We start from the raw sequence: 23,196 nt of genomic DNA on the forward strand, positions 1-23,196 counted from the left end.
TTATTCAATACTCCTGTCCTTATTACAGATTTTATTTTTATTTATTTATTTTAATCCCATTTATATCCCGCCCTTCTCCGAAGACTCAGGGCGGCTTACAATTTAAGCACAAACCAATGTGCTTAGCAATAGCCTTCATTCTATGAGTTCTAATGTACTTGATGAGTCCTACAAACTTCCCATTCCACTTGAACTTTTAAAATGTGTATGTTTACAAGTAAACTGATGTGATTGATGAAACACATACCAGCTGGTTAGAGGGAGTGGAAGAAACTATTTCACTTTTTATAACACAGCTGGCCACATATACAATAGCAGTCATTCTGTAATTTCTGAAGCTCTATTGGGGCTACCAGTTTTTTTAAAAGCACTCCACTACTAGTTATTATATTTCAGATCCTTGCTCCAGACTGATGGTTGGATAGACAGATGGAACATGCTCTAAAAACGTATCACATAAAATTCTCACTTGGTCTAATATGGAAGCTACTGACAATCATGAAAAATGTTCAGCGTCATTCTTCACAAGATTAACCTGTATACTACCTTCATATTTCACAAAATAAACCAATTCTTGCCTTTGCAAATAACAAAGACATGGGAAAATAGACATACATAGGAAATTATTTGAACTTGAGAGCTAACTATTTCTCAAACAAAATTTTAAAAGATTTCAATGTATATAATGACTGTTATAAACATATTCCACGTAATATAACAAAGTCTTTGCTTAGTTAATTACTTAAGCCATGTTTCTATCCTATAAAACATTTGCTTTTGAATTTATGGTTTACTTCAGAGTAGTGAGTATATTATTTTCCTAATTCTACTTATTCTGGATGAGGAAGGGAAAATGGTAATGTCTCCTGCAACGAAAGCACTAATGATAGTATCTTATAGATTAATTGTACAGGACTGTTACAAAGTCTAATCAATTAATGTATTAAGAAATTACTGCAAAGAAATTTATTCAGCTATGGTGGTTACACAACATTACCTGTGATAAATGCCACCCACTTAATTTTCTCTATTTGTGAAAGCATGCACAGCCACTTCACCTCTATCCCACGTAAAAACAGCTGGGAGCTACTTCTGAACTAGCTCTATGAGCCTTATAAACAATGCAGCCACATTAACTCCCATGCCTTTGCAAAGTACTTCTTGAATGCCTTGCACAGTCCTCCCTCTAAGTTAACTTTCCCTCATTGCCTTGGAGCAGAAGGAATTGATGCATAGCAAATTGAGGAAGGGTACCCTAGCTTGTCACTGCTTAGGTTCTTCTAAATAAACAGCTGTATTTTCAAAGGTAAGCATTCTTCACAGATAGCATAGATTTGAAAAATTACCTTGACTAACAGAGGCAACTATTTTTTTTTCTTTACATTAAAGTTGCTTCTGTTACAATATTGTATTCCGAAGCATTAATTTTCAGAATTAAGTCCAAAAGCTCTTAAGTCACTCAGTAAGAAACAGCAGCTATCATATTATTGAATCTGTACTTGTGCAGACCAACAAAAAACAGAATATTGTAACCTTCCTTTTGTTTCTAGGCAGAGTTTTATTATACAAAAATAATCTATTTCTAAGCTTCAATCGCCAAACCTATATAAACCAAATGCAACACTATATTTGTACTAATGTGGATGTGTCTATACAGGTAGTTCTTAACTCAAAATTGTAACTTGGCAACAGAAATCTGGTTGTAAGTCACTACAGTCACAAGCTGAGGTATCCATGTGAATAGAAGTAATTTTCTAGCCTATTTTGCAGCAACTATTAAGCAAATGCCGCATTCATTAAGCTGTAAACTGGGAAAAACATCATGAATCATGGCCACATGATTGCAGAACACCACAGGGGGGGAGTGAGTGTGACCATTTACAGGCCATAAAGACTATCCATTCTATGATCACTATAACTTCCAATGGTCATAAAATGACCAGTCAGAAATTGAGAACTACCTGTATCTAATCCCAAAGGAGTTTTATTAATAGTTCTTTTCTTGTTTGTTGACTGAGATAGGATAATGCCTTTAGCTATCATTGAACCAATTTGTAGCTTCTCTTGTTAAACTGCTGGCTTTCCACAATCTTTCCATCTGTGTGTGGGGGGGGGGGGGTGAAGAAGGAAGATGATCTACCAACTGCTGGCTAGCTGTCAGCATCTCACCTGGAATGGAGCTTTTGGACTCTGATTCCTCTTTCAACTTGTCTGTTGTTGGATTGCAAAAATCTTTGCCTGTTCTTCCTTCAGTCAGGCAATCACTCAACTGCACTCTACCCTGAAGGATTCCCATTGCAAACTCTTCCTTTCTGCTCTCTCACATAACAAGAATCTTTCTCCTACCCATCCCCACACTCAGGGGTTACCAGCATTTGCCTTTTGCAATTAGAAACCAAGTGTGATCCAGTGCTCCTCAAGCTGCCTTAAAATCCTAGTGGGAAAAAAACATCGAAGGAAAGAGCTCGTGTTGGCCACAGCAAGAAGCTTTCCTTCTACAATTTTATCAAGGGAATCTTGCAGACTCTTGCAATTGGGACAGCATGCAAATACAAATAAATTCCAAGAACACATACACTACCAACCTTTGATCCACAATACCACCTCAAACAACAGTGAACTTTGCATAAAGAAATTTACTCTTCTATTTTCCTGCCAGCCTTTGAGTCTAGCTGTTTTGACTCTCAAGAGCTTTTGAAACGGAGATGAGCACAGGCCCCTAGAGTTGGAAACGACTAGCACGCATGTGCGGGGGAACCTTTACCCATACATTCATACATACATACATACATACATACATACATACATACATACATATATGAGACAATCTTAAAATCATAAAGCAAGCAGAAATGTCCCAGGATTCCTGTGTCTAACATGATTCCAATTATGTAAATTAGTACTGACCGCTGTGATTTTTACTTTTCTGTAAATATGCGAATATTTAGCACCAAGCTACACAGTAACAATGGGTCTGAAAAGATAGTATCAGTAATAAGAAGAAACTATGATTAGGACTGATTATAGTTTGGCTATTGATAAAGAGATGATATATAGGAAGTTTTTTAATGGAAATATTAAGTTACTGAACTTGGGGAGCTGTTCTATGGCAGGGAATTTCAACCAGTGGTACGGGTACCACCTATGGTACATTGGCACCTGGCAGGTGGTACGCGACCGTCCTAGAAAAGTGGTAGCGGGGGAGGGGAATGAGCTGACCTGGTGGTAACACCGTACAAGCCTGAGCGAGAGATGGCTGGAGCTACAGGGCTGTCAGGGCTCAGCGGAAGCACCAGGATCAGCGCTTCTTCGGGGCTGTCAGGGCTCAGCGGAAGTGCCAGGATCAGCGCCAGGATTCAGCTGGAGCTCGGCGCTGATCCTGGAGCTTCTGAGCCCAGAAGAAGCGCTGATCAGCTGGAATGTTGCAGCATCTCCAGGGTCTTGTGATTTACATTCAGATGCTTGGCAACTGATTCATATTTATAATGGTCACAGTGTCCCAGGGTCATGTGAAGTGACCAAAACCTGCTGCAACCACCCAGCAGATGGGGGGAATAAAAACCAAACACCTCCCCAGCCCACCCCCGTTGCCAATCCTCAACAGAAATGCTCACAACAATGAAAACCTTGGACAGAAGGAAGAGCGCCGCCAGGCGGCCAAGCAGGTGTCTTGCTCGGCTGTGGCTTGGGGGGGCACTTTTTTCAGTGCCATTGTAACTTCAAACAGTCACTAAGCGAACTGTTGTAAGTCGAAGACTACCTGTACTTCATCACTTTTTTCTTTTTCTTTTTTTTCTTTTTTTTTTTTGGTTATCAAGCTTTTGACACCTTGCTAGGCGACTGGTGGTACTCGGATGTTGCCATATCCTAAAAGTGGTACAATGGGTGAAAAAGTTGAAAAGCCCTGTTCTATGGATCTTATCTTTTTTTTTACCTCTTTGTACTTCCTTCACTTTTAATATTTTTCTTAGTTTTGTATTAGACTTTTATACTTGCACTTGTAAATGCTAATAAAATCATTATTTATAAAAGAAAACATGAGAAACAAAAAAGTGATTTCTCTATATTATGGTTTATTTGAACAGGTTACAGGTAGATAGGAAAAATCTTCTTCATATGTCACAGATAGGTGCAAGAAAGAAATAGATTGCAAAAGATGGCGAAGTATCTCCCTTCAAGAAATAATAATGATGGGAAAGTAAATTATACAGAGATAGATAACAAAAAATCAAATATTATGTAAGAACTGATCCAAGCCATATGGAAGGACCAGCTAGAACAGTTCGTTATATTATTCAACAGTATACCTGATGGATTTCTTTTAGTAAAAGCTGAAATTATAAAAATAAATACTTTTATGTAGTCAGCTAAACAAATTGTTCTTCACTCAGTTATATTTAGCTACTACAGAAAAATCTATAAACCTTGGGAGGGCATTTAGAAATATTGGGAGAATCCAGGACTTTGGATTTTTAAGGTAACCTCTATTGCAGGAGGCGGCAGCCTATGGTTCATTTGTTCATTCATCAAACGTCAAATATGCCACAATCAATTTGACTCTTGGGGTATATAGCAGGGTGTCAAACTGCCAGCCCAAAGGCCGGATGTGTCTTGCTGAAATCGCACCCACCCCATTGCCGGCAAAGGAAAAAAAGTCACGATACGTCGTGACACATCATGTGATGTTGCGAGTTTGACAGCCCTGGCAAATAGAAAGCAAAAATTAGCATATCCATGGTCAGGTTAACACCAATCCAAATTACAATTAATACACACACACACATAAAGGTTAACCAAAAAGCACAGAGAACAAGAAAGCAAGATGGCATCAAATATAAACTTAAGAAAAAGACTCCAAACTAATCCAGCTAATGACACCATACTTACGCTCTTTCAAGTATAAGTTGGTTTCTAATTAGCTGACTACCAATTAAGTTAATTGACAAGATGCTAATGAAAAAGAATAGAGCTTTAGTTAAACTAACTGTACTTGATCATAAACCATTATATAGAACAGCTCTCTCTCCCTGCCCAGCTTTAAGTAAACTGCACTATAAAACACAGGATGTATATTGTATAAAAACAGAGAAATGTTCTCCTTCTCCAAGGAGTGGGAGGAAAAATCATGTAAAATAACATCTGTATTTCTGTGCTCTGCAAGCTTCAGGGAAGGTGGACTGTATGTAACTTGTTAATGCTAACTTATTTTGGAATGCAGCAAGGAAAGAGGAAGCCTGCTTTCCATCTGCTTTGTTCCAAAGCATTGAGCTTCAACCTCTCAAACCTCTAAAAATGTGAGTTGGTAAGTAGTTTGTCCCTAGATGTTCTAATAGGTTAGGCCAATGCTGTTTGGAGCAGATAGTTCTATTGGTGCCAAGCCACAGAGGCTTAAAGAATTAAGAGCTTTTAAATCAAAACCAGCACTTTAAATTATGCCCATAAAACAATCAGTAAACAGTGCAGGATCAGCAGAATTGCAGTGCAGAATTGTTGCAAATATATTTGTCACTGTCCTTTAAGTTCAAAAATTGATATATTTCTTCTATACTTAAAGAAATAGTGCAAGATCAGAAGATGTGGAACGATCTGGAATTGCCAAGAGTTGGACATGATTAAATGGATATCATCAATCATCATCATCATCGTCTCTTCTGTCTTTTTTTCAAACAAGAAAAGAGAAGAAAAGGTTCAGATGTTTCATATACAACAGAGCACCCCACAAGTAATAATTAAGCCGCCCTGAGTCTTCGGAGAAGGGCGGGATATAAATGGAATTAAAATAAATAAATAAATAAATAAATAAAATATTTACTCATGTCAGATGAAATTATCTTCCCCAAAATATAGCAACAAAGATAAAAACACAGCTTATAAAAACTAAGTAAGCCTAATGATAAGAAATTGTATTGCAGTCATAAGCAATTTAAAGAACATATACTTGAGATTTTTATGTCATATGTTTATATTACAAATTGACATATCTCATAGAATAATGCTTCGTTCTCTTAAGTGCCACTTTCACAGTGTAATTTACTTATAGCTGGGGAGGCAGAATCTCTTTTATAAGATGGTTTAAATTTAAGAACATCTGAGTTAATCCAGACTAATTGTTTAACTAAGGTTCTGCTGGCTTTTTTTTTTGAATAACAACACAACTCAATTAACTTTACTGTTATTTAATTAGCTAATTAGAAACCAACTTATATCTCAAAGACAGCAAGAAAGCCCTGCATTCTGACTGCAAGACTCAGCTGTTAAAACAGCTGCTAAATCTATCAATTCTTAGATTAGTTACACAGCAAGCAGTGCAACACAACCTATAATCTCCCAACTTTACTGCTTTAGAAGTTTGCTGCTCTGCTTTTCTAATGTTCAGCCCCAATACTGAAATTCTTTTGCTTGCTCTTGTTTTGAACAATATACTCTTCAACCCTTTTTGCAAATGTGGATTGGGGACCACCAGCACTGCAGAACCAGCAGATCTTCAATGTGCATCTCCTAGGAACATGGTGGAGGTGAAGAGTCAAACTAGTGCCTGTTGAAGATTTTTTTTTCAAGATGACATTTATTTATATAGTTACTTACAAAATTTATTGGCTGCCTTTCTTACCACAGGTTAATTCTGGGAAACGTACAATCATAAACAATAAACACCCCCACACACACTATAATTCTAAATTAATAACAGCAAATGGGGAGGCAGGGGAGGGGGTAGTAGGATATGTTTTTAATGGATCAAACTCTGTGATGTTCTCCCATTGGTGACTCAAGCTAACTACCAAAACCTTTAGATCTTTAGGCTCGTACCAAAAAATCAGGAGGGTTGGGACCAACCTCACACCAGGTGCCAAGATGTTCCTGAGAGCAGGTGCAACAGCTGAGAAGACCCTTCTCCTGGACCCCACTAGCTGGAATAATTGGGGCAATGGGGCCCACAGCATGCCTCCTCTACCAGCATGGATGGAATGGGCCAATCCCAGTTGGATGAGATGGTCCCTCAAATAACCTGGACCCATGCCATGAAGGGCTTTAAAGGTGGCTACCAATACCTTGAACTGTACTGGGAAGTAGATTGGCAGCCAATGAAGCTCATGGAGCAGTGGTATTACATAGGCAATACCAATATATAGACTGAATAGTCAAGAGGAAATTCGTATTGTGAATTTGAAAATTAAATAAATCTTAGCTCCATCTATTTGGGGACTCATTCTACCATATCATTTTGGCTTAGATCACATGATATGTCAAGTCATGATTGACTGAATCATGGTTTACTTAATTACTCCATTGCTTCCACCTTTTGTGACATACTAAACCATATGCTAGTCATACAGGTTGAGTTTGCATTACATACTGAGCTAAAATGTGGTTCAGGGTATCAGTGTATGATTCAAGGTGTTTCTCTCAGTGACTCTTATCCAAACATTCACTATATAGGCTGACTTCCAATTCTAGTATTTTCCTTCCTTGGGCAAATAGGAAAGAAACTCATTCAATAGCTACGTTGAGTTCTATCTTTATTAGAGGAAAGATGGGATAAGGATTTTTTCCACTTGATCAGTTGGAACTTTACTCCAGTCTCTACACAGACTTGAGTATTAGCTTTTGGTCCATGCAAAGTCCCTTTAACTCCATGTTGTACATGAAATCACAAGCCATCTAACCCATACTGAAATAAGCCATGGTATATTTAAACATGAACTGATTGACTAAGCCACAACTACCTGGGCTCATACAACATATTAAGCCAAAACCAAATAAAACACATTATGGCCCAAAAAAACAACAACCCACCAATGTGTGAATTTAGTTCCAAAGAGTTTTGGATTATCTTTCTTTGGATTATTGGTTCTGTTTAAAGATACATCAGGACTTTCAGAAAAATATTAGCCTTGATTATGAACCCTGAATAGTTTACTACTGTTGAGGAAAAAAATCGTGGAAGGATGTTTACAACAATGAAGCAAATTATAAACATGTACATACCCTAACTAAACTGTAATCATTTCAGAAAAGAGTCAGGGAAAAGATCTCTACAGCTTCATCATCTTTCCATATTCTAAGAAATCCACCAAAAATGTGTTAGGGTATGACTGAAAGGCTAAAAGTATGCGTGTATGAATGAATTTACCTGCTATAATGTTATTTTCAATATATTACCTAAAAAGTTATTTTTATGATGATAGGAGTTTTACTTCTTAGTCTCTCTACACTGCTCTTTTCAACAGCATGAATTTACCAAATCCCCAAAAGGAAGAACTTCATTTTTATAAATATTTGCTTAAATAAAATCAACATGTAAATCAGTAGTTCATAACCTTTTTGCCCTCTCCTTTAGTATAATCTAATGCACAAATTTTCCCTAAAAATTTAAACACCAAAATGAATGCAAATGAACAATAAAACAATACAATGAAACTATGGGAAAGGTCCATTTATTATAATAATGTACAATAAAAAGGTCCTCACATCTGTTACTCTCTCTCTCCACAACTCAAGGGAGGTAAAACTCATAGTTGTAGAAACCATGAACTAAATATCAAGACATAAAATCATTTACCATGGATTGATGCTCATCAGCTATAGCGGATGACTTTAAAAAATATTTTTCAAGCATACACAAGTTCTTGTCTAAGAGTTTCAAACTGGATACTTATCTCTCTAAGGTAGCAGGTGTCATTTTCAATTCTAATCTCACTACCATTCAAGCTTGTTATATTCAATGAAAAAAGGTCATTATTTTTGCTGACTTTTAGATCATTCAAGCAAATCAGAAATGCTCAGAGGATGCTGGAAGATGAAACCTGACTCAAATAAATAAGTTTTATTGTATTAGATTATAAAAGATTGCTAGACACAGTACAGAATTGTGACTAGTCAAGGTCTGATAGTAATTGTCTGGGAATGGCATATATCGTTTCTTGAGCAACACAAGAAAATTGAGATATAAATTCAATACATTTTTTTCTAAATCTGAAACTAACTTCTACAGAGATTACTCAGAAGCCTTCAGGAATCTTGCTGTATAGGTAAAATTATTAACTGAGATCTGGGACATTCCCTAGAGACTTGCCAATTAATGATAACAGAATTAAAGTACCATGAGTAAAGAGGTTTGAAGTATCCTCTATTTTTTTTTAGAAAAAATCAACATTAGATTAATAACCTTAGAGGATATAAAATGTACTCCATACCAAGTCTTTAAAATTTTAATACGTAGCCCAAATGCCAACATATGCATTATGTCAGGATACCAACTGATGCAAAAAATGTGCAAAATTTGATACTCTTCAATAGGACTGATTTAGATTTCATCCTGGGGCTGCAAATTATTTGAAATAGTTGCTGGAAGAAATCTCTCTGTGTGTATGTTTGTGTAAACCTGCATATGAAGAGAGCTGTGAACACTTTTCAAAGCAGCTGTATCAATTTCTATTTATTTACTCATTCATTCATTCGTTCAATTTGCATAGCCATTCATCTCGTGTCAGAGTCATCTCAGAGTCATTATAAGTGACTCTATAAGGTACCTTCATTTCTATTCTTACATGTGGCAAAGCTCTTCTTTCAACTGCACACTCTACCACATATCCCCTTCCATAGAAAATCAGCCTGGGAAACCACTCTGCAATGATGGGTATGCCCAATTATGTCTTTGTTATATATGCCATACATGCACTTAATTATTGAATGGCATTAATAATTATACTGGAAGCAACAAAACCTATTACCTTAGTACCGCCCAGAATTTAACTTCTTTGGGGACCTTGGCAAGTCAATAAACTATACATTAAAAGAGAATAAATGGGTATTGTCTATGTTTTTTGTGCCCTACTTTAATTAACACATTATCGGGAGCAGAAGGGAAAAAAAGAAGGTAGCAAGCTGAGAATCACAAACATGGATGGATATGTTGGAAATTAAACCAATATATTTAAAAGTTAACACTCCAAGCTTTCTTTCTCCCCGTTCTCTTTTTCCTCTACATTAGAATTCTTTTAATCTCATTTGCTTTTGTCCTACTTAGGAACAGCCTCATAAATTTTGATAAGTTCTTATTAAAAAAAACCCTGAACCATCAAAATTCTCGTCCAATGCTAATAAGAGCACGATCTGCAGATGAACGTTCTTGGCACACAGAATCACTCTTGTACCTGTGGTGTGTGCTAGTGTCCTCATTCTTATGCTCCTCATCCTGAAACCTCACTGCCATTCCTTGTACAAACAGCACTTAACAGCACAGCAAATTTCAGAAGTGCTCTTTCTAAAACTACCACTTCAGTTTATAGCAAATCAACAGCAGAGTATCCTACATAATTCGTGGGTGGGTGAGTGGGCAAATTGGATAATTGGTGGGTAGGAGAAATGCAGCAATCATAATCTGTTAGAACAGAGACCTTTTCCAGGAAGGCAGGAATATACTGCATCTGTAGTAACATTTTCATCTAGAGAGTGCATATGGGTTAGCTGCAATATTAGCATTTGTCAGATTTTTCAAGTAGACTTGGTTGCTTTTTTTCCAGTAAAAAGTGCATTGTACAGAAAGACGAGTTCATGACAAATCTACACATACACACACAATGCACAGAGGTCTACGAATACTAATTACTACCAAGAAAGCTAAGCAGATTTAAATGTGGGACTGATAAAATCCATGCAGAAAAAGGGTCGATATCTTTTGGCACTTTGAAAATTCATCCATGCAGCAAATAGGATTATTGCAGCATTTGAGCTGGACCCAAACATTTATGATCACTTACAGTAAATTAAGGACCATATGTTCATCTCTTTCTGAAAAAAACCCATATGTAATCTCTTCTATTAGTTGAACTGGTATAAACAAAGATTAAACTTTAGCATGCTAAAAAGTAAAATGTGTTAACGACTTGTTCATATATAGTCAAAACCATGCTTCTGACCACAATCTGTACACAAGCCTCCACATGTAGTATAAAAAACTGTCCTTGACTGCCTTGGTATCTAAAGCAAGAATTGTGATTTTAAAATGTAGTAAAATTTAAGTAATCCAATCTCAAAAGTCATTTGGGGTTGGCATCCTATTTATTTTAAAGCCAGCATTTTATTTATTTTTTTATTATTCATGTTATATTTTATTGTTATATTGTGAGACACATATAGTCATTTCACATCAGGAGGCATTCTAGATGAATAAATTAAAATTGAACTTAAATTAATTCCATAAAATAGAAACTCATTACAAATGGATCATCTCATTTTTTACAAAGCCCATTTTTTTATTCATTCAGTAACACTGGTTTCAGTTGATTAGGAAATCTACATGCATAATCTACCAGATAAATAAATCAATCCACCTAAATCATGTTTTCCTTAAACATGTTTATTGAATAAGCTACTGGTGCCTGGATTCATACAACATGCTAAGGCAAAATAAAATAAAAAACATATTATGTGTATATTTAGCCCCAAAGAAATTTGAACTGATTAATTACTTTTAAAGAAATATCCCATTACTTCAAAAATTATTATTCTAGGAATCTTGACTAGCTTACCACTGGCAAGGAAAAACGATGAATTTCTCTTATCAGAGTGAAACTACACAGTTTTCAGTTGTTTCACTAAGAAAATTAAGGAACTGGTGTTTTAATGGTCTTCATACTGAAACGTAACATTTCTTAACCTAACAATTAGATTTGGGGCTTTAAAAGAATATGTCATAGAATGGACTGCAAGAAAGCAAGCAGTGACAAAAATAGTTTTGCACCATATTTAGCAACTTACAAGGACAGATTGCCAAAAAAAGAAGAAGAAGGCACAGATCTTTGGCAGTTCTGAAAAGACTTTCCAGCAATCCCAGAGGCAATGTTATACTGGGCTTAAATGAAAACACTTGCAACACAAGAGGAACAACTAAGCAAAACAGACATTTCCTTTAGTATAAATATCTAATTTTAAGCATGTCTCCATTTCCAGTTTGAATAATATTGAAATGATTCTTTTCTTCCTCAAGACACCATTTCAACTTTAAGTGGGATTGTGGGACTGAGTTACTTGTTTATATTTTCTGACACAAAACAAGTAACCAAGTACAGCTGGCACTTCCTGTTTACTAAGCAACCAGGAGCCACCAACCCTGCAAAATTCTGCACTCTTAACTCCAAAGGGACTCTTTAAGCAAGAATTGTCTCTGACAGCAGTTTTCTTTTTTTAAAAAAAAAATCCCCACTCACACCATCTAATAGATAAAAGCAAAGCTGCATACAAAATATTTTGGGATGTGAAAGAACATCAAAGTAAGCCACTAAGCTCTTGGGAGCTTTCCCTGTCTTAACACAAGTATGTCATAATTATTTTTTTTCAAAAGCAGGAAAATCATTCTTGGCATTTGATATGTGTATGCATGTTGGTTCAAAAATGTGCCTGTTTGTTTAAGAGCTCAACAAAAGGTGAAGAAAGATGCAGGTAAATTAAGTCTGCTTACCAGGAAAAGTCCTGGATCAAATTATATCCCCCCTTACAAGAATCTCTTATAAACAGGGTTATACAAGAGCCTTGGTGGAGCAGTGGGCTAATGCCTCCTTAAGTAACACCAGCTGCCTGCAATTAGTGCAGGTTCGCATCCCACCAGGCTCAAGGTTGACTCAGCCTTCCATCCTTCCGAGGTAGGTAAAATGAGGACCCAAATTGTTGGGGGCAATAAGCTGACTTTGTAATAATGCCGCTTGGGGTGTGTGTGAAAGCCCTAATAAGCAGGCATATACATAGAATGAAGGCTACTGCTAAGCTTGTAAGCCGCCCTGAGTCTTCGGAGAAGGGCGGGATATAAATGGAATTAAAATAAAAATAAAAATAAAAATAAATAATACACTGAATGAATTTTTATTTCCTATTCATATATCTCATCAAAGCACAATTATTTTTTTCCCAACTTCCAAAATGTCTTCATGAAGTAATTTTGTTAAGTTAAAAAGGAACCATTTTGGAAATAAATCAAAAAATTCTTAGAAAACATGTCTTGTACATCTGCTCCCTTCCCCCAAAATTAGTGTTTCCATGGATCTCCTGTACATATTACCCAGCTTTTTTTAACAGCAATCAAAGTTTTTCTCATAGAATGCTATCACTTTCACATTCAATCTACTTCCCCTCATACAATTTTAGACGAACTACTGAAATCTATGTGAATGCTCCTTATTGCTCTGGCCACATTTCCTCAAGTCACAGAAATTATGCTTTAACATTGTTTAAGCAGCCTAGGCATTCAGTTAGAGTTGCTTGAACTTCTTAATTTACACATCACAATAAGCATAATGTTGAAATGTGACTCCTTGGTGTTCACTGATCTTAGTTATTTTTCTGAAGATGTTTCATTGCCAGCCAGTTAATCAAGACCTGTAAATCAAGACTGCTGATTGTTTATAAGCTAGTATATATAAACATACTATATAAACATGCTATCTAGCAGGAAAAAGCCAAGCTCAGAAGACACCAAGAACCCTGTCATAATATCTATACTGTTCTGCTTGCATTAACATTGTGATTTTGATGGCTTTATTCTAATTGTCTCCCTGGACACATTGGATAGAAGTTTCATTACATAAAGTGAATCCAAGGTGCTAAGATTTCTTATACTTCTAGATATCAGATCACTATATGAAACTGATTGCATTTCACTATCTTTCAAAAAATTATAGATAAACCAAGAATTTTAACAACTCTCAGCCTATGCTTGGTTTAAAAAGCAATAATGAGGTGAGAAAAGAGTGAATCTAATTTCTTTTCATTTGGCATCTCTAAGTGATAAAAAGCATGATTCTTCAAAAGCAAACTGCAGTATAAGCAAAGGGTACTATCAAAAGACAAATTACAAAAATACAACACAACTAACCTAAAATACAACTAACTATTGAAAGTAATATTGAGAAATCTCCAGTTAAAAATCAGTAAACCAAAATGTATATTCAACATCCCCAATAAAGAACATAGTATTAATCAGTTTAATAGGTTAGCAGAAATTTGGTTTGTACAATATCACTTAGTACCTGGCCAATTACAAGGGGAAAAACTATTAAGTGTCTCCCTAACAAGGTAAAATTGCAGACTAGGCAAAGTGCAGTGTAACAAGAAAAGTCATACTGATTTTAGGACAGCCAGCCATTTCTTTGCCCTGCTTCACTTACACCAGCACCAATTTTAAGAATGTCAAACAAAACATACATGAAGCAATAGTTATATGCAAGCATCATGGTTCATATTTGCAAAGAATAAAACCTGTCTGAGTCAAGCTGAATTCTGATGAATTCATTCATTCATTCATAGATTAGCAAAAGCTAACTGTATGCTACTACTTGCTTATTAGCCACAAATGATGTATGTAGATCAGGGGTGTCAAACTCGCAATGTCACACGACGTGTCGTGATGTATCGTGACTTTTTTCCATGGCCGGCAATGAGGTGGGTGCGGTTTCGGCATGATGCATCCAACCTGCGGGGCGGCAGTTTGATACCCCTGATGTAGATGGTATTGTTTATAGATTAATGGAAATAACAAGGGTATTTAAAGCTAAGCCTGCACCAAACACTTTTCTTTCATACATTATACTGGGGAAAGCACAAATAATTGCCTTTTATAGACTCTAGCAAACAAAGTCTATTTTCAATTTCAGTGACACATGTGACATAGAGAGCTTCCTAAAATGCTAAAAAGAAAAAAAATGACATGAATAAGAACTGAAAGGAAGACACCTTAGCATAGAAGAATGCAGTCACTAGAAACTGTAGGCAGAAAAGCTTAGAATTAGCTAAGATTTACAAAAGCCACCTCATGCAGCAAGAAAAATTCAATTGAGGGGCACTAGAAATTAAAGGAAAAGCAAGGAGTTTATAAGTTTGTTGCAAGGAGAGAGGAGTGAATTGTTACCAGATGACTGCAAGAAGGGGGGGGGGAAGCTTAACATTTATTTTACATCTGTCTTCCCTTAGAAGAGAAACAAAAACATGCCAGACTAATTTTACCTCTTTTTTATTGATTTACTACAGGTAGTCTGAGTTACAATCACAACTGGGACCAGGATTTCTAATTGCCAAACACAAGTGTGCACCTTAACAGTAGAAGTAGAAAGGTTTTTTTATTGACTTACTAGCTTAATAGTAGAAGGAGGAATGCTTGAACTTAATTCACTCTAACTTCAGCAAAACCTTTTACAGTCTTACTATAATCCACTTAATAAAAAGTGAACTACATAACACAACTGTATTCATGTCATAAGCATCACAATTAAAATAAGGCATACTATAGCACACAGGTATCAGACTTGATCGCCTCACGTGATGTATCATAAGGTATCATGGCCTTTTGCCTTTGAGGAGCCGGGATGGCTGTGGGCCTGCGTATTATGCATATGGCCCACGGGCCACCAGTTTGACACCCCTGCTGTAGCATAAAATGTAAAATATAATAAAAGATTAAACATGTAGAATTAAACAGATCTTGCCCAGAAACTACATTGTGTTCTATTTTATTTATTTATTTATTTAATTTAATTTTTATACCGCCCTTCTCCCGAAGGACTCAGGGCGGTGTACAGGGCAATACAATAAAATACAATATATAAAAATTAAAAGAAATATTAAATACAACAGCCCAATTCAATAAATTAATACAAAATGTTAAAATACCCCTAAACCCATCAGACCAGGACGGCTTGTTCAAATAGATATGTTTTTAGGTCACGTCGGAAGGAGCGAAGGTCGGGAGCCGTCCGGAGCTCCACCGGTAAACGGTTCCAAAGGTCTGGCGTGCCCACAGAGAACGCCCTCCCCCTGGGGGCCGCCAGTCGACACTCTTTGACCGACGGCACCCTAAGGAGGCCCTCTCTGTGGGAGCGCACTGGACGAAGGGAAGTTGATGCCGGCAGCAGGTGCTCCCGTAAGTAACCCGGACCCATGCCATTTAGGACTTTATAGGTCGTAACCAGCACCTTGAATCTTACCCGAAGGACAACCGGAAGCCAATGCAGCTCACGGAGTAGAGGTGTTACATGGGAGTATCGGGAAGCCCCCACCACCACTCGCGTGGCTGCATTTTGCAGCAGCTGGAGCCTCCGAGTAGTCCTCAAGGGCAGCCCCATGTAGAGAGCATTGCAGTAGTCCAAACGGGAGGTCACGAGTGCATGAGTGACTGTGCGCAAGGCATCCCGGTCTAGATAGGGCCGCAACTGACACACCAGGCGAACCTGGGCGAAGGCCCCCCTATCACCCTACTATGAGTCCCTCAAGTATACGCTGATCGGAACAAAAAGGACAGGTATAGATATGTGTTGTTGTCTACATGTCACCGCAATTGCAAACAGCAGAAGCCACCGGATAGCCCCATTTGTTCAGGGTGTCTTTGGATCTTGTTGTATCTGTGCATTAGTCTATTCAATGATTTCCCAGCTTTCACTAGATCGAAGTGCCAGATGCTCCGTGGATCCCATCCAATGTTGGTTCTTTGTAGCTTTTCATAGGTCCACTATGCTTTCAAAGTCATCTGTCGACCTAAGAAAGCTTTTCCTGGATTTTAATCTTTGATGAACTGGCTATATGCAGTAGAGAGGGTGTTGCCTAAATATTGATGATTTGACACTGTCTCTCTCTCTGCTGCTGCTTCCCTGTGAACAGCAAGCATGGCAATGCCTGCTAGATGGTAGATCTTATTAGAGGGGTAGGTTAAGGCATTCTCTAATAATTCTGTTAAGTTTCATTCAGAGCAACATCTACTTTCCCAGCATGTACTGATTTATATCAAGTAGCAAAGAGCTAATGCTGTTGTCTTGAGGAGCCTTGGTTTGGCACCCCAGTAGAGCTCATTAATTTCCTGAAAATGTTATTTCTTCCACTGGCTTTCAGTTTAGTGTTGGTACAGTGCTGCTTGTATGTTAGGGCACTGCAGCACCCTATCTAGAGTGACCCCTAAATATTTACTACCCCTAAACATCCCTTTCCATATAATATGCAGCTTCATAACCTACTTATTACGAAGATGGGAGTTTTTGCTAGATTTGGCCGTAACTGGTTATCACAATAATATCAATCCAGCTTTACTTCATAATATCTGAATGCCTACAAACTAAGCATACAAGAGTTAGAGAACAGGACTGAATGTAGTACCATAGAACCTCTATCCTGGGATTTGTGCATGTTCGAAATTTTTATTAATCGTCTGGATTAAGGGATTGAAGTGTGGATAATGAGATTTGCAGATGACATAAAATTAGAAGGAATAGCTAATATTAAACAAGAACTAGAAAAATTTGAACAGTGGGCTGAAACATGCAGGATGAAATTTAAACAGAAAAATATAAAGTCTTGTAACAGGGGATGGGAAAAAAAATCAAAGGCACAAAAACAGGATGCAAGAAACCTACATTTAACAAGTACATGAGAAAAGGACCTCTGTTTCTGTTATACCACAAGTTTAATATCAATCAACTGCTGATAATGTGGCTGCTGAAAAGGCAAACAGTGCTTTGGGATCTAACAACAAAAAACATCAAATCTAAATCAAGGGAGGTTACTGTCTTTCTTAATTCTGGCATGATCAAGCTCTACTTGGAATAATCTGTCCAGTTCCAGATATTATAGTTTAAAAAGAATGCTGATAAACTGAAACAAGTTTAGTCTACCAAGATAAAAACCAAATGGTTAATCCAAGTGGGAAGATTGTAATGGTGGAATCTAAAGGTTTGCATATAGATGAGACAGTGGTCTTTGTTCAGTCTTCCATCAGAGTGCTAGACCAGAACCAATGGGTTGACATTGCAAGGAAGTAAATTTAGAGTTAAAGGTGAAAGGAATTTCCTGACAATAAAAATAGTCAAGAGTCAAATAGTCAAATTTCCTCATGAAGTGGTTGTTTCCCACCACTTAAAATCTTTAAAGGGAGACTGGGTAGTCTTTTTTTTAATAGTTTAACAGAGCCTGCACCCAGCAGATGCGAAGCTAGAATGTTAGAATCTAGAATCAGTTAAAAGAGGCCTAAGATATCACCAAGGTCCTATACCATGCTTCTTTTCTTAAAAAAAAGGTGCCAGAACTCAGAGGTGCTGTCACTGGGAGCAATGCTGATGTCTTGCTACGGCGTTGCCGCCCGTCCTTTGCACCCCCTGCCCCTGCGGCTCAGAGCTACATGCCGTGGGGATTCCCCTCTCCACAGCCGCCGTGTGGATTCCCTTCCCCGCAGTTGCTATGCCGCGGCCTATGCTGAGCCCCCAGCCGGAGCTGCTCCAAACCCCGACCCAGAGCTGTGTTCCTGTGGTTCCTGTGTGGTCTCCAGTGCCAAACAGCCTCTTTCCAACCACATCCAGAAAAATTTGTAACAAAGATTGGAATTTTCAAGGCCATGTTTGATATTTCCCAGCAATCTGTTACTGGAAGGAAAAAGCAATCCCTGCTGCATTACTGATCCCAGAGAAGCATTTGCATGTATGCAGGTATCCTTAGGGTGCCATAGTTATGGATGAGAAATATTGGTTGCAAAGTTGGCATTTCTGGATGTAATACAGATATTCTGGACTTATTTTTGTTTCTTTGCATGTCTGATATATTTAAAAAGGCATATGCTACTGACTACACTTATGCACATAGGTAATATTTTTTTGCTAGCATACATGACCACTGCTTGTCCAGAATGTGAAAAGTGAAAGATTGTGACTAAACAAAATTTTAATGTACAGATAATACCACCAGAAATTATTTTAGCCTTTTTAATAAATGTTGTTATTGATGTTAAGCTCACCATGGAAAACATCATATATTGTTATGTATATACTAGATTAATTATTTAAAGACTGAAGTGCAACATAACTAGATTCTAAATAATCTATTTTTCAAAACACACAACAGTCCAAACAGTAAAAGTAAAGTCCAAATTAAGAATATTTCATTCTTAAGAATTGTTTAATTTAAAGTGGTTTAATTGTAATAGATGGTTATAGATTCAAAATAGTTTTCAAGAGTGTACAAAAGATACTTTTTTTCTAGAATCAGCTAAATTAGACATATTACATTGAGAAAAATGTTTCTCATTTCTTTCCTGTTACCTTTATTGATTTCATTGCAGAGATGTTAACATAGGAAATAGATTATTTTGTTATCTAATTTTACCTTCCAAAAGACAGAAGCAGATGAAAAAAGGTTCTTTCCTGCTGGCTTTTTTGAATTAACTATTTTAGATTCTAAAAGTTTAGTTCCTAAAGAAGTAACCTTGTAAATAATTTTAATGTCCTCCTCTAGTGCAGGATAGGCAACCTTGGCTCTTTTATGACTCAAGGACTTCAACTCCCAGAATTCCTGAGCCAGCATGGCTCAGCTTGGAAACCTCTCTCTTTCCCCTCAGCGTGGCTGGCTCAGGATTTCTGGGAGTTGAAGTCCACGAGTCATAAAAAAGAGCCAAGATTGCATACTCCTAAAGCCAATAGAGGGAGCTTTTTTTTTTTTTTGCAAAAAAAAGGTGCCGGAATGCCATTCTGAGGGTTCTATGAGGAAAAAAAGCCCTGGTCCTATATATCTATGGTTCCATTTAACTCTGATTATGAATTATCTCCAGAAAACATGTTAATGTGTTGCATAAATTCTGGTGTAACAAAATTTAGGGGATACATGTTTTTTACCATGAATATGAATAAAACATTTCAATCTGTATTCAAAACCTAATTTAAACCAAAATTTCATTATGTTTTTAAAAAGCAAAAACTTTTATTTAATAGTTAATATTAACTAAATGGAAGTCACAAAGTTTATGTAAAATGTATGTGCAACTCAAATGCTTAAAATATTCAGCATAAGAAAGCACGCCAGGAGAATACAGACAAGAAATGATTTGTAATTACATGAGTATTTTTTTCTCTCATGATAAGATTTTGTTCGGGTTCTATTATTTCAGTTTAAGTTACAAATATATCAGGTTTGATTCTTTTTCACTAGAATGGGATACTCAATGTTCAAAATATTAGGAAGTTTTATAAAGCTAAAGCTACAGGAACATCAGGGGAAAATAAATGCATATACCTTAATTTTGAACCCAAGAACATGTGTAAAATTCTATCTCCTAGAGACATGATTTTACAGTTAATTTAGAAATGTGAAGGGTGAAAATCCCAGCTGGACAGAGTTTTTCATTTAGTTTATAAAAAACCAAACAGTTGTCAAAACAGCAGGCATCCTGCATAAGGACTGCAGATATGTAGCAGCTGTCTGAAAAGGACCATCCTGCTTCTGTTAAAAGAAATTTACAGTACCCTTAAGCAAAACTTAAGAGGAAATTAAATTAAAAAGAAACATTATCTCCCAAACAAGTTGACTAATTTTAACACAGAGATATGTAATTCTTGTATATAATTGTAACTGGTAAAAATGATGCTTACTTTTCCAATGTCAATAACTATTCAGCTATAATATAACCCACATTATTCAATACATTAAAAGAAGGAAGGAAGGAAGGAAGGAAGGAAGGAAGGAAGGAAGGAAGATCATCTCTGATACACATGGGAATACTTAGGGTTGGTCTTGGTAACCCTATCCAGTTATGTGGAAGTAAAACTGTGGAGTCCTTGGTACTCTCTGAGCTTGGTTGTTTTCTTCTAGATGTTTCATTACCCACTAGGCAACAACAATGCATCAATGTTACCTAGTTGGGTAATAAAACATCTGCAAGAAAACAGCCAAGCTCAGAGAGTACCAAGGACCCCACAGTTAAGACATCTGAAAATAAACTTAGTAGTATTTCAAGTGGTTTGAAATGGTTAATGAATAGTTCAATATGGAGCAGAGACCAAGGCAACAATTTGTGAGGCCCTGTTAACTGGTTAAGTATTATTACATAAATATAACATATGGAAAGTTTACAAGTGTGTGTTATTTGGGACATAAATATGCATGTAGTTGGCTGAAAATCCAAATAACTACCGGTATATGTTGGATCAAAGCATAAAGAACTGAAAACAAAAATTTCAAAAATCAAGATAATCATGTTTGACAAAGAAAATGGAGTGAACAATTGAAGCTTATATATAAATGATAAAAATGATTAAAAAAAACAGAGCAGGTAGATAAATTTGTGCATCTTGATAGAATATTTACTAACAATGGAAAAATGGTATTGGTAAAAGGCATTCCTGTTACAAGGTATGAATCTTTACTAAAAGAACGATAGTTCTTTTATGTAGTTATGTAACAATACTTATGTACAAGAGCATGTTTCAGTGAACTTTGTAATATAGAAGTGCAAGCTTGGTAATATCAGGAGAAATTGAATGCCATGAGAATATGATACTAGATGTATGTGGTTAAAGAAAAAGGTCATGAATGAAAGGGTACTGAATGAGAGTGAATTGAATATAAACATGAGTCACCAGTACAAACTAGGTTGAGGTTTGTGATAAAGCGAATGAATGAGGCTTCATTAACTAAACAAATATATGAATGAAGAACGTATAGGTCAAGAGGAGGAGAAGCTGAAGAAGTCATGTTTGGATGGAGCTGATGCGATATTTCTGAATAAGAATTAAAAACAAAAAACAATTCATGAAATGGAGTATAGAGACAATGATAGGAAGAAGATATTGGTTAAAGAGGTAGAATGAACAGGTTAGTATGAACTAAATCACAGGTCTGCAACCCGTGGCTCTGGAGCCGCATGCGGCTCTTTCAGCCGTCTCCTGCGGCTCCCAGTCCTCTGACATGTGCAGTCCAAAAAAAAAAAGTGGGACTAAAAAAGTTCAACCAATCAATTTAAATATGCAGGGTAGGTATATATCTCGCCTTGTGACCACTCTTCAGGCAAACCCTGTTCTGCACATGCGCGCATGAACACGCATATGCATGCATTTTTTGTGGCTCCCAGTTTTTCCTTTTGTGAGGGAACCGGTTCCGAGTGGCTCTTTCACTGTTTCAGGTTGCTGACCCCTGAACTAAATAAAGGAATATTTCATTCCCATTTTTATCTTGTGCCTTAGCAAGGCAACCAGAGAAGAAGAAAAATTCCCAGCCATCAGAAAATAATACTAAGATGAACATCAAGGCTGCTAAGCATGTTTATGCATGCAGCCTGCCCAGACAGTTAACTTGACTTTTCCCCATTATTTTAGGATGGAAAACTATATAGGGGACATATCCTGCCACATTTGTAAATCAACTTCATTGAAACATGTATAAAAGCTCTCTTCTATTTAAGAAGGCTTTTTTGGTTGAAAAACTGCGTTTAAAAGACTGAGCATGGGCATCGAAACACTAAACGTTTAGTATCAGCAGAGGTTTGATTTTAAGACACCAAAGGTATCTTTACTCTCCTACCAGGCTTCCCCACCCATCCAAAATATAGTTTATCTCTGCTTATCAGCAATAAGTTATTCTATTACATGCCATACTCAGTACTTGACACTTGGTTGAGTTTAGGATTTAAAATCTGACTTTAAAAAACAGAAGCATGTCTACGTATTTGAATTTTTTCATGGTTTACCAAACTTAGAATAAGTTAAATTGATATCAATGGTTTCCCCAAGAGGCATAAGCTTGAAAACCATCAGTATTGCAAAAACTAGTTATACATAACTTTACTTTGCAAATTATTATTTAATGGATTTTATTGCTTGCCTCAGCAGGTAGAAATACCTGGCTGACCTTGTTTGGTCTTTGAGATTTAAGCTGAGTTCAGCTAAGTTTGTACCTGGCTGGCAGACCACCTAGAATATCAGGACTATAAGTTAAAATGAAAAACCAAGAAGTATCCTGAAAACAGAAATGGCAAACACTGTTGTTAAACTCAAGAACTTGTCAGTAGTTGAACTTGACTCAATGGAATTTATACCTAACTGATACATTTCAGCTTCATGAGATATAAAACACTGATATGAAAAAGGAAATTTACCCTTGAATGCAGTCTATTCTTAGTCACCAGACAGTGTTTGTTGTTTTCTTTTGTAACCCTCTAGGATATTTTTCTTTTTAAATCCCAGTTTAGTCTGTAGTTTCAGAAATTTTCATTTCCGGGGTGGCCATTTTTATGGCACTCTGGTATTTCCATCCACCAGAGAGGAGATCAGCAAAGCACGAGATGTAAGATTTGCAGAAGTACAAAAATAAATCTATTTATGGGATGAGATGGAGACAAAACAAAAAGCCTAAAACAGCCCAAGATGAGGGGAAAGCAACTTATTGGGCAGGGAATGGAATTAATAC

General features: G+C 36.7%; 1 protein-coding gene across 5 annotated transcripts in view; it reads right to left on the reverse strand.

Moving 5' to 3' along the window:
• Positions 1–23,196, reverse strand: part of PPP3CA (protein phosphatase 3 catalytic subunit alpha) — a 209,966-nt gene that overhangs the window by 132,612 nt on the left and 54,158 nt on the right. The gene's annotated exons all lie outside the window — the stretch shown is intronic.

Source organism: Vipera berus, assembly GCF_964194415.1.
Source record: "Vipera berus genome assembly, chromosome: 7".
Lineage (NCBI taxonomy): Eukaryota > Metazoa > Chordata > Lepidosauria > Squamata > Viperidae > Vipera > Vipera berus.